Source organism: Mesoplodon mirus (genome assembly GCF_964341445.2).
Source record: "Mesoplodon mirus genome assembly, chromosome: 7".
NCBI lineage: Eukaryota > Metazoa > Chordata > Mammalia > Artiodactyla > Ziphiidae > Mesoplodon > Mesoplodon mirus.
In genome coordinates, this window is record NC_138983.1 from 81,145,789 (window position 1) to 81,159,302 (window position 13,514).

Here is a 13,514-nt window from a genome sequence, read left to right on the forward strand (position 1 = left end):
AGGCTCGGACGCGCAGGCTCAGCGGCCATGGCTCACGGGCCCAGCTGCTCCGCAGCATGTGGGATCCTCCCGGACCGGGACACGAACCCGTGTCCCCTGCATCGGCAGGCGGACTCTCAACCACTGCGCCACCAGGGAAGCCCCCCAAGAAGGATGTTTTAAGTTTTAATCACCATAGATTTCTTCTGTCACTGTTCCTCTGATCAAGAAACACACACATTCTCAGACCTAAATGCCCACGTGAGCTTTGTCAGATATGATTCTGCTTCCCAAGGCCAGACCTCCACTCCAGCCTCTTCTCTCAGGCTCTCAGGGGCTCAGCATTGCCCTTAGATCAGCCCCAACACAGAGGAAGGTCTCACTTGAGACACCCGCTGTGGGAAGGTGGCTGGTGAACCAGGGCTCAGGGGTCAGCCTTCCTGCAGAGATTGAACTCTTAGTAATCCAGTCCTTAACCATTAGTCACTGCATTGGGGACTCGCCCTGGAGCCCTCTACCATACCTGAACTCCTGATCTACGATCTTAGGCTAGAAATCCTCATGCCCACTCTAACCCCTCTCTGGCCTGGCTTTTCCCTAGAAGGATGATGTTCTCTACTTTTCTGAGAGTTCCCATCTCAGGAGTCTCTCTAGGTGGTTTAGAAAAGTGGAAATAAGAATAAGAAAAAAAGAGATAATCTCTGCTGGGATTAAGCCAAAGGTTTCTTACCTTCCTGATGTTTCTATGCTTCCTAGGTGGTGCTAAGAATGGATTACTCTGGAAGCAGGGGAGTAACATTAGGAAGAGCCCCAGTCCACACAGGAACCCAAGGATGATATCAATCACCCAGGAAGTTGGGCTGGATCTCAGCCAGATAGCAACCGTGTTTTTCAAAGAAAAGAGATTCTCCATCTTCTGAACTGCATTGCTGCCCTCAGGCAACAGAGCACTGGGAGTTCACTTGATGGCAGAACCCCAGGCCTGCATCACAGAGCTGTGGCCTTGTCACAGAGGGCTCCTGAGTGTGGGGGAGGGGCAATAAGAGAAAGAGGCTGAATCACTGCCCTTCCTTCCCATCCAGACCCACAGACACCTGCACCCTCCTGGGGCTTCCAGATCCCTCCTTCCAACTACTCTCATCCTGTCAGAGAGACCTTAGTCAATTTTCTGTTCATTCCATCTGGAACCTGGTTCCTTCATCCATTAGAGACCTTTACTTGAGGCCCACCAACTTGATAACTCTTGAACATCTTAAGCTGACCCTGGAAGACTGGCTGTTTCACAGACATTTTTACTCAGGATTTCCTTTGTCCTCAGCTCCAACTTTCTCACGTCATGTTTGTGTCTTGTGTAAACCCAGGGATAGAACTTGAATTTCTTTTACACTTATTTAGTTTTGTGAATTTTGAATAGTGTATGTTTTGCCTCATTTTCTATCAGAGGGAACTACACACAAAAATTAAAATAATTTATTTTTCAAAATTCATAAGTATGAAAGAATTATAAATAGTTATGTAATAGGGAAGAACAAATCTGACTCCACATCAGATCTTTTTTACTTTAATCTTTATGCTTTGTTGCCTGAGCTAACTCTGTCCATCCCTGTGACCCAGGCTGGCTCTGCACTTTTTGTAAAACAATGTTGCCTAGAGCCTGAAATATACAGGATAGCCTATTTCTAAGGCTCTGACTTTTAAGAGCCCATTCCTGGAGATAAAAAGTTGCAGAACAGAAAATAATAATTGTTTTGTTGGAGGTTTACAGGAACACGTGACCTGACCAGGATCTGACCCATCTGGCCAGCTGCTAGAACAAAGGATCCAACACCAAGATATTTGCAACAATTAGCCATGCCCCTCCCTCACCTTGCCTTTAAAAAGGCTTTGCTGAAAGCCTTCAGGGAGTTTGGGGTTTTTCCTGGGCATGAGCCACGTGTCTTCTTGCATGGCACTGTGTAAACCTTTCTCTGCTCCAAACTCTGATGTTTCAGTATTTAGCCTCACTGTGCATCAGGCACACAGACTTGCATCTGGTAACAGTTAAACCTTCAAATGATATTTCTGTAAATTTGTAGTGTTTATAACTCTGGAGTTAGTAAATCTTTAAACTGCACAAAAACTTTTGGGACACACTGCAAACACGCACACACACACGTACTCATTTTCCTTAACCAATCTAGTACTTTCAAATCCAATAATCCATAATTTTCTACTTAAAAAAATCTTTCATATGTTGTCTCAACCCAACTTCTTAGTTTGCAACGATAAGACAGTCCCCACTCTCCAGATAAATTTTGAAGTATGTGGTCTTAATCCATTAGGGCTGCTCTAACAATATACCATAGACTGGGTAGATTAAAGACAACAGACATTTATTATCACAGTTCTGGAGGCTGGGAAGCCCAAGATCAAGTCACCAGTATGGCCACCTCGTAGTGAGAGCTCTCTTCTTGGTTCACAGCTGGAGCCTTCTCTCTGTATCCTCATATGATGGGAGGAGGCTAGAGATATCTCTGGAGTCTCTTTTATAAGGCACTAATCCCATTCATGAAAGCTCATAAGCACTTTTGCATGGCCCGGCCTCCTATCTTTAAGAGGTAGGATTTCAACATGTAAATTTTGAGAGAACACTAACATTCAGATATGTGCACTCATTCTATACCCGGAAGCTAGGAATGGGTTAGGGTGAGCCAAGGTCCTGACCCTAAAGGGCTGTAGGGTGAAGAGTAGGACTAGGGGTCAAACCCTTGGGGCTGAGCCAGGTCTTGAGCAGCCTCTTCAGATATCCCTAGTGTGTTATGTATGTATTCTCTTTTCTGAGTGTGCCTTGCCTTTCCTGCCCCATCCTCCCAGGCCCCTGAAGCTTCAAGTCCAGCCTGAACCATATAGAAAGGGAGCTTTGAGTCTTACACAAAACTCCCTTATGACACCACTTCCTACCCCTTAGCAGTAACACAAGATTCACTGAAGGATTCACATGGTAAATATGTCTTAATGCCCCATGAGGGCTTTAAAATAATGTGTATTCTCTGCTTGTTGGTCATAATTTTATACAGTTTTAGTGGGAACGTGGGCATGTGAGTTTATTTGGCTATATTGCCATGAATGTGCACTTTCACAAACATATCTCCTACATCTACTATTTTTCCTACAGTCTTTTCCTCCCATATGATAGTCTCACCTTAATTCCACCTTTTATCAAAATTTAGACTTAGGTCTGTCACCATGTGGACATGCTTTGTAACAAAATAGCTTCAACTGAGGAGGTCAGTGGAAGGCCTGGACCAGCTATCTTGGTTCCATGATAGTAAGCAAAGGATCGCAAACTCCCATGTTAAGCTTAAGCAGAAAGCAAAGTTTAGTTAAGCATAGGTACACTCTCAGAGAGGGAGAGAGAGAAGGAGAGAGAAAGAGCAGGCTGTTTCTGAGAATAGGCTATTTCAGCGAAGTGAAGCAAGCCCAAAGCAAAGTATATCGAAGCAAAGGTACACTCTCGGGGTGGGGGGGGATGGGTGTACTGTTTCTGCAAATTGAAAGCAGCATTCCTATAAAGGCTTACGAGCGCTTTTAAGGAGCATTTTGCAGAGAGGTGGGGGTGAGTGACAAGGATCATTATTCGATTGACAGTCCTGAGCTATGGAACAAGTTTTCTGCTGCGCATGCTCTCATCCTTGAATCCCCAAGAAATGCCTACTGGGTGGGGGGAGGGGCAAAACCACATGTAATTTATTGTAATTATGGTATAATGAGTTTGGATTTACTATAGGTTATACGCCTGTCTGGTCTGGGCATGCACAGCCTGGAGAAGTCCCCTTGTGTTACTGTGCCTCTCTTTAACAGGATAAGCTGCCCACCACCCGACATAGTTTCTCCCGTTCTGGGTGGAGTCAAGGGAGAGTCCCCAGATGGCTGGGTGTGACTCAATTTCTTCTTCTTGTCTTTCTCACCACTGTCACCTCCTTGCTGCTAATGTCTGACTACCTACCTAACAGGTCTTCCTTGCATTCATATTTGCTCTCTAAATTTTCTCTATTACTTTATTTTCAATATGTTTTGTTTGATGGGTTTTTTTTTTTGAAATTTAAAAATCTTATGATAACATTTACCTTGATTTATTTAATTATTGTTCTACTGTTATTGATTTCTGCCATCTTATTTTATGCTTTATTTTCTACATTTTCTTTATTGTTTCTTTTTTTCCCTTCTTTGGCATCTTCCATTTTACAGGTCAAGGGTACTTATGTTTGTTTGACATTTGGGAATTTTTAGTATTGTAATGGTTTTATATCTTGAATTATGTTAATTTTCTCAATTTCTTACCCGTGGATGAAAAATGTTCCCTGCCATATCAGTAGACAAAGGATGTTGCAGTCATCAAGTCAGACGTCAAAGCAGGAACCCTCAACTGTGCACCTTGAGGGGATTCGGGATGGAGAAAAACAGGGTACTGGTTCTAGAGTTAAGGTGCATATCAAAGGAATGATTTCACGGAGCCCAGATTCTTTCATCTTCTCATACATAGAAAAATGCTAAAGTCCTTAACTTGAGAGGTCTAGTTTTCTTTAATTAATAGTAATCTTTTGATGTTCTGACTACCTGGTTTTTCTTGACTGCTCCCTTAGGTCTTCTGAGCAGTTCCTCAGAGTGATCTGACAGGCTGTGTTCTGGGCTTAAGTCCTCAGAAAATCTGCCAAATAAAACATAATTCTCCTTTTGGGTTGTGCATATTTTTCAGTCAGCAGTCTTGGCAACCAATGAAGGGGCCCAGAGCAGACTTTTCTTCTTTGCCTGAACTCTATGAGGATCCAGAGTCCTGGCACCAGCAGAGGCTTCTTGGGCCTGTCCGCTTTCTCCGAGAGTCCAGACGAATTTGGGTGAGTATCTCCTGGTTCTTGGATCTCCAGTTTTGGTTGATGATCCTAAGTTTTATTCAGTGGTGTTAAACTCTTCTCTTGAGTAGTAGGTTATCCTTGAAACTTGGTTTCAAGAAGAAGTACCTGGGTCATCCTCAGTGAAAGACACTGGGAAGATTTTTACTCAGTTTAAACACTGAGAGTTTAACCTCGGTAGAAAAACACTGGGAAGACTTTTGCTCAAGTGGGTTAGCCTCACTTAAAAGACACTGGGAAGATCTTGCTCAGTTTAGACACTGCGTGGTTTATCCTCAGTTGGAAGACTGGGGAGACTTTGCTCAGGTGAAAGACACTGAGTAAAAGTTGGACTGGGTAATTAGGTGGAAGACTAACCTGTCTTCCTTGAATTGGCTACTTTAATAGAGTTTGTCAAAATAAAAGTGATCTTCACAAACTGAACTCAGAATGGGGAACTTAGCTTTCAATACAAAAGGAAAAGGAACAACAACAGATTTCCAGCTTCCAACGGATATCCTGGCCAGGTTTATGTACATACAAAATTTACATTTACAAGTGCTTACTTTCTTGGTACTTAAAGAAAATCTTGCCCTAAAAATGACTAAGATAGGACTCTTTTATTGCATATGCAGTTAAGTTAGAAAAAGCTGGCTTGATAAAAACGTCTTTTCAGAATTCTGACTTCAAAAAAACAAAAGGCTTTCTAGGGGAAACTTGCATTTCTCTTCCTGTGTCTTTGAAATGTTAAGTGTTCTGATATTCTTGTGTGTGTGTGTGTGTGTGTGTGTGTGTGTGTTTTGAGAACTTGGTCACTACCATCCAAAAGTACTTATATGGTGTACATTTGCCAATTTCCTCACTTCCATTGTGAAAGGAGTTCCCTATTCCTAAGAAAACGGACCTATGTCCGACTGACACAGAAGATGGAGATTTATCCCAGTGCATTTATATATGTATATCTATTAAATTTATGTATATATATATAATGCCTAATGGAAACATCTCAGATGTTCTATTTGGTATTTTTCTTTAATTTTACTTATAAAATTGTGACCATTTTTTAACTCAAAAGAGGAGAACTTTAAAAATTAATTAAGAAGACATCCTCAGTAGTCTAAGGTTCAGAGTGACTTGGCAGAGAAAATTGCTGAATGGTTAGATAATAGTGCTGGTGTGCTTGGCTATTGTAACACTTTCCATTTGAGTTTCTCTTCCTTGAAATTACAAGAACTATATGACTCAAGACAAAGATTGATAATTAGGAATATTCTGCTTGCTTTATTTTATTTATTTTTGTTGTTGTTGCGGTACGCGGGCCTCTCACTGCTGCGGCCTCTCCCGTTGCGGAGCACAGGCTCCGGACGCGCGGGCCCAGCGGCCATGGCCCACGGGCCCAGCCGCTTCGCGGCATGTGGGATCCTCCCGGACCGGGGCACGAACCCGTGTCCCCTGCATCGGCAGGCGGACTCCCAACCACTGTGCCACCAGGGAAGCCCCTCTGCTTGCTTTTCATAGAGCCTGTTGAAGAACATTTTCATTATTTGCAGGTCATAGGAAGGAACCTTCATGATCTAAGTTTTGAACAAGTAGTGTGGCAACACAAAGCTATGACTTAAAAAGGAAATTTGAAATGACCTATTTCTTTTGGCATCTCAATCCAGATATCTGTCAGTAAAATGCGTCACTTTTCAGTCAAATGGGTGGTCAGCAATATAATTTTTTATTGGGAAGCTGAAAGACACCATTGCCAAGCAGAGCACCTGCCGTGTTCACATCTATATTTGAGCATCTTTCGTTTTCCCAAGGGGTGCAAGTGAAGAGAAGGCAGGCAGAGAAATGCACTTGAATAAAGCTTTTCAAGATGGATAGAACAGAGAGCATTCCCAGAGGCAGGTCAAGTTCAACCCAAGAACAACTCTCTCAGTGCTTTCACAACTAGGTAAAATACAAGACCAGTAGTAACTCAGCTCTCAAATCAGTGCTGAAATCCAGCAGAAGGTTGTTAATATTGATACAGTTAACAAACATCAAATAGGATTACTGAATTTTCTGAATCCAACTGAACTCCCAGGATTGTTTGGTTTCAAAGGCTGTTGGGCTCAAGATGCATTTGGTTTTAAATAATCCTTCCTAAAATGTTCAGCTTTCAGTCTAATATGATTGAAACCCAGCTTGAGTGTGTCTTATAATACACTGGACTGGAAAGACTATGGGCACTGAATTATTCAAAACATGGCAGGCGAAGGAGTGATATGTGGGGAGGATGTGATCATAGAAATGAGTGAGACTTGATATGTCTTGTTATCTCATTTGATTTACCTGTTAGAACTCTTCCAAATATTAGAGGAAACAATTCAATATCAATTTTCACCCGTCACGTTCCACACTTCAATGATGAATGAATGTCAAATTTGACCACAGTTTTCTGTACCACCTGCTCTGAAATAATATTTCTGGGCCTTTATTAAAAAGGTAAAATTTTCATTGAATTTCCAAATATGATTCTGCAGTGGCTAATTCAGCTTGTTTTATTAGTAAGCAAGTTCTGATGAGTAATACTAATTTAATAAGCCTGCATGTGAGGTTAAAGTGTCAACTATTCCCGCCGAAGGTGATGAGATATGACTGTGATGTGGTGGTAGGGCACTCACCTTCCTGAACGAACCCTGCGAGCACACAGTTCTTGGGAGAAACCAGTACAAATCTGATATCATTTTGCATGTCTCCTGTAGCAGTGGAATGCACACACATACAAACATGATCATGGGTGAAAAAACACACATGCGCACCTTAGAGGCTTACATTAATTTCTGAATATAGTTCTCCGGAAAGAAAAAGCTTCACTGATGATTTGTATTTTTATAGTTTATTGTTTTATCCATACTAAAACACTTCATGAAATCACTTCCTGCTTTGTTGTCCATGGAATCCTTTCCATTTTGAGATGCTAAATATAAATCGAAATAATGATTATAGTCCTTGGCCATGAAAGACTAAGTTACAGAGAACCCGGTGACTGGAGGTCAGAGCTGCCACGGAATTATTCTCTGCTCCAGAGACCATCAGAATATCACTGTGTACCCACTTAAGGATAGAATGCTGCTATTGAGAAACGAGCTCTCTTTTATTTCTACTAAAAGGAGAGAACAGTAGGGGACCTTGGCTGCGCGAGTGTATGAGACGTTCTCTGTTTTGTACAATAAGCCAAAAACAATACATGAAATAGCCTCACGCCTTTTGTCTTTTGTACCCAGCTCCTTCCTGTATTGCTCCTGATCAATTACACTTACATCAACAAGAGTTGCTTGAACATTTTGACAGTTATGTTCCCCATACCCTGAAGCATTTTTAAAGGGTTACTGAGATAAAGCTATTTCAAAAATACTCCCTCCAAATTTTTTCAGGGTGGCATCAATGAAAGTAACTTAGAGGAAAAAAACTTGAGTTCCTGGCCTACCACTCTAAGGCCAGGCAAGCATAAACCTTCAGAGCAAAACCTAAGTTTGCTCCCAGTTGAGAATTTGGTTTCCATGGTCTTATATAAAAAGTATATGGAGACTTTAATTCCCTATAAGCCCTTTCCAAAGAGTGAATACAGTTCATCATTCGTGTAAGAGATGATGAAAGTTACAATTTTGTTGAATAGGTGGAATATATATTACATATAATATACATATTTATTTTTAATATATATATATATAATATATATATAAAGTTACTATTCAGAGTCCTAAAACGTGGATTTTTCTTACTTACCAAGAATGAACAGTAACTTGATCTCTAAACAATAAAGCACCTGGTCATAACAGAATCATAACAAATATTTGATATCAGAATGAATTCACTGTTCAGGTGTAAAGAGGGAATAGCTCCAGTTTTCCTCTTTCGTGCACCCCGTTATTGCATCCTGGACAGAGGGGATTTTCTTGATTTTAATCTAAAGGAGAAATGGTCACTTTTGTTGAGATGGAAATTGACCACCTCAGTAGGCAGAGGCACTGTTTTTATTTGGCTGAATTCATGTTTCTAGTGATAATTCAAGGTGTAATAGGGTTTTCTCAGCCACTCCCAAATCTGAAAATGATAAGCATCTCCCCAGAGTTTCAGGATGGCCCATTACCTATGCTGTGGAAAGGATATTCAAAATACCATGCTTCATCAATGTCTTCTTTGACTTATTAATGAATGGACAACTACTGAGTTAAGACAGTGTCTTATCCTTGCTTCAAAAAATAAAAACAAAAAACCCCCACAAACACAAAAAAACTGTTAACAATGAAAACTTATTATGCCAGGCCTTAGTATGGCCTGACTTGGAAATTTAGTTTCAGAGGCTTTTGTGAATATACCAAGGAAAGAGGGCCTAGGTGTATCTTATTCCCACAGGCCGCCAATAAATATTTGCTTAACGGACAAAAAATTAATATATAGTATAGGAGAGAACCTGACAGATGCTTAACATTATTGAGTGATAGCAACGCCCAAACTCATCTGTGATCAAACACTATGAAAGTATCCTCCTAAGGATAAACTTATTACAAATAAGAAGTGAAAATTCAATTATGCAGATACTTTCAATGTCAGCTCTGATATGCAAAAAGCATGGAAGTTGTCACTGTATCTTGTCCTTACAAGATAATGCTGTACAAAATGAAAATCAGTGACTTTTCTCAGACGTGAATAAAACATGTAACTATGAAAGAATTTTCAAACGGTAATTATGTATGTGTATATATGTGTCTCTGAAAAATCTGTGTCAAAGAAAACTGAGGCTATCAGTATAAACTTACTTAACTTCTATCTCTTCTTACCTTTATTTCCTCCCAAACTTACCAGTATCCATCCAGCTCGAAGGATACAAGTGATTTTTATATACTGTGCAAGGTTTTTTTTTTCTTATTCATATGTCCATGTTTCCCCAATTCTCTAAATTGTTATCTACATCTTCAGGATCTCCTTTATTGGTTCCTTCATTTCAACATATAAAATATGTCCTTCTCATTCTAAAAAAATTCTTTTTTGCTAATTATTTTCTCTTTTCATCCAAACTCCTTGAGAGTAGCCTATTCCCACTGTCCTCACTAGCCCCGCCTGGCCCCGACAGGCAGCCCTACACCCTCAGTTTATTGCCATCTGGCTTTTTGTCCACCACTTCACTGAACTGCTCTAAGGTCACTGGGGACCTAACTGCCCAAATCCAATGGATACTCACATTCTCTGAAGGATGACACTGTCATCTACTTCCTCCTTCTTGAAACTCTATCACCTCTCTCTTTCCCAGAATTCTTTCTCTGCTTATTACTTAAACGTTGTCAGTACTCACAATTCTCTGAAATCTCATCCATTTTCATGATTTTAATGACTGCTGATATGTGCTGATGACATTCAAATTTTTATCTTTCCATGTCTTCACGTGCATGTCCAGTTATCTACCAGTTTGTCTTCTGAATTCTACAGGTGCTTTAAAATTCTACATGTCCAGAACTCAAGTCTTTTCCCCACTTCAGTTCTTTATCCCCTATTTCCAAACTCAATGATACCACCACCCAACCTTAGTCACACAGATGGGGGTTCAGCCTCCGCCTCCTACTTCTTCCTTACTTCCCAAGGTCAAGTCTTGCTGGTAATTTCCTAAATACAATTAGAACTTACTTCCTCCCTTCATCTATACCTTATTTCAGACCCCTTTCTTCTTGCCATAACCTGGTCTAGAAGTTACGAAATTGCTGTTTGGTGGAACCAGTTGTTAAGACATTCTATTAAAAAAGGACTCTAGGGTCAAATAGCTTTGAGGATGGCTGTGTACCATACGCCTGCTGTGACGATCCAGAATGAACATTAGCCTACAGCAGCCCCGAGAAGCTGTACAGTAAAGGAACCTGATTAACTTTCCTTAAGCCAGGTTCTCACTTCTGCCGGTCTATAAACCTTTCAGTAGGGACAGGAGAGGAGGTGGCAGCGTGAAAATCCCACTTGAAAATATAAAGCACTGCTCCTCAGAAGAGTGGGGCATAATTATCTCCAGGCTTCTTCAGATTCCTCATCCATACTGACGTCAGTGGTCTAAAATGCCACCTGAACTTGTCCTTTCCATTCTTAGCTATTTTCTGAGGAAACCAGCTCCCCGCACATGGATGGTTAAGACCTGCTCTCCTCCTCCTCGCTGCCTCCTTTAGGGGCACTTGCCGCTGCCTGGGGACACTGCACTGATCCTCCAGAGCCTGTGCCTGTGGCTCTGTGACACACCCCTCGCACACTCACGGCTCTGGACTTCCGCTGTCCACTCTGCCTTGAGTATCCTTGCCTTTCACCGGCTGACTCACCAGTTTCTCACGAGTCCTTTAAGACTTAGCTTAGGGACTGCCTCTTTTGATGACTTTTCTTTGCCTCATGGCTCCCCCTCTTCTTCCACAAACACTGACTAAACGCCCTGAATATGCCCGTCACGGCAGGTCACGTGCAGGATGAGACATCTGCTGTGCGTCTTCCCCTCTCACTCCACTGCTAAAGGGCCAACACTACATCTTGCTCGTTGTTTCACTCCTCTAACACTCAACCCATGACTAAGGAACTAACTAGTACTGTAGTAGCCCTCTTAGTAACAATCAGGCAGGACCTTCTACCAGAAATCTGACACTCCAGCTTTTCTCTGATCTCACCTTTCACTCTGATTGAACTAAAGACTTATCTGTGCATGTTTTACCAGGGAGACATCATTTAATCCAGAGATGTGTCATCACATACTCTTACATACTCTGCCGTTTAAAAGTTCTGCTCAGATGGGGGAAGGAGACAGGTGTGCTTTCTGACAGCCCCACTGTTTTTGCACTTCTACTGGTCACTGGCTTCTCTCAGTGCCTTCCTTAAACCCTTCTTCTCTTAACAAGGAAACAGGATAACAAAGTAATTAAGAGCCTGGTTACAGCCTGTGTGTGAACAGAAACATAGCCAAGGACATAGAGAATAGACTGGCGGTTGCCAAGGAGGAGGGGGTGGGAGAGGGTTGGATTGGGAGTTTGGGATCAGCAGATGCAAACTGGTGTATATACAGGATGGATAAACAAAAAGGTCCTACATGCGACTTCCCTGGTGGCGCAGTGGTTAAGCATATGCCTGCCAATGCAGGGGACATGGGTTCAAGCCCTGGTCCGGGAAGATCCCACATGCCAGAGAGCAACTAAGCCGGATGTCACAACTACTGAAGTCCAGGCACCTAGAGCCCGTGCTCTGCAACAAGAGAAGCCACCACAATGAGAAGCATGTGCCCCTCAACTAGAGGAAGCCCGCGTGCAGCAACAAAGGCCAAACACAGCCAAAAATAAATACATACATGCATTTATTTTTAAAAAGTGCATGTATTTAAAAAAACCCCAAAAAGTTCCTACTGTAGAGCACAGGGAACTATATTCTATATCCTGTGATAAACCATAATGGAAAAGAATATGAAAAAGAATGTACATAAATGTGTAACTGAGTCACTTTCCTGTACAGCAGTAATTAACACAACACTGTAATTCAAGTGTATGTCAATAAAAAATAAAATTTAAAAAAATTGCCAGAAAAATAGTCACATAAGGGGAACTTCCCTGGTGGTCCAGTGGTTAAGACTTCGCCTTCCAATGGAGGGGGTGAGGGTTCAATCCCTGGTCGGGGAGCTAAGATCCCACATGCCTTGAGGCCAAAAAACCAAAACATAAAACAGAAGCAATACTGTAACAAATGCAATAAACACTTTAAAAATGGTTGACAGCAGAAAAAATCTTTAAAAAAAAATTCACATAAATCAGAAACAAATGAAAGATAATAAAGTCCATACATTAAAAAAAAAAAAAGAGCATGGGTTCGGGTCACATTGCAACTTCCCACTTACTTATAGCTGTGTAATTCTGGGCAACTCACATAATGTCTCCTCAGACTGTTCATCTATAAAATGGGGATGGTAAGAGTTCCCTACCTCAGAGCGTTGCTGTAATCCATAAACACGCTTAAGTGCCTTGGTAAATGTTTGAGGCTCTCTGGTTATTATGAATTAAAATATGTCAATGGGGCCTCCCTGGTGGCGCAGTGGTTGAGAGTCCGCCTGCCGATGCAGGGGATACGGGTTCGTGCCCCGGTCTGGGAGGATCCCATATGCCGCGGAGCGGCTGGGCCCGTGAGCCATGGCCGCTGGGCCTGCGCATCCGGAGCCTGTGCTCCGCAACGGGAGAGGCCACAACAGTGAGAGGCCCGCATACCGCAAAAAGAAAAAAAAAAAGAAAAAAAAAAAAAATATGTCAATGGCTTCTGGCCGTGTGATTTATATAATAGTTTGATGTTTAACCAAATGGTAAAATTATTCCATTTATTATTCCCATCTCTTTTTAACCCTTAGCCTGCTTTGTTGTTTATGTTTTCTGCCACCACAGAGTGCTAGTTCCAGGAGAGTAAAGGCTTTATTTTGTTCACTGCTGAAAGCAACAGCACCCAGAAAAGTACTGTACATATGAAGCCCTCAGTAAACACTAGCTGAATGAATGGTGCAAAGTGTTACAAGGAAAAGTACACCCAAACTTTCATTATAATAAAAAAGTATAGATAAAAAAATCTTTCTCTAATGGCTTCCAGTCAAGTAACTGAAAACACCATATGCTATAATAATAACATAAGTAATTTATGAAAATTTGA

General features: G+C 41.5%; 1 protein-coding gene across 1 annotated transcript in view; it reads right to left on the reverse strand.

Moving 5' to 3' along the window:
- LOC309808830 (forkhead-associated domain-containing protein 1-like) overlaps positions 1–13,514 on the reverse strand; it is a gene marked incomplete at both ends in the record, with an annotated part of 1,104,685 nt that overhangs the window by 250,911 nt on the left and 840,260 nt on the right. The gene's annotated exons all lie outside the window — the stretch shown is intronic.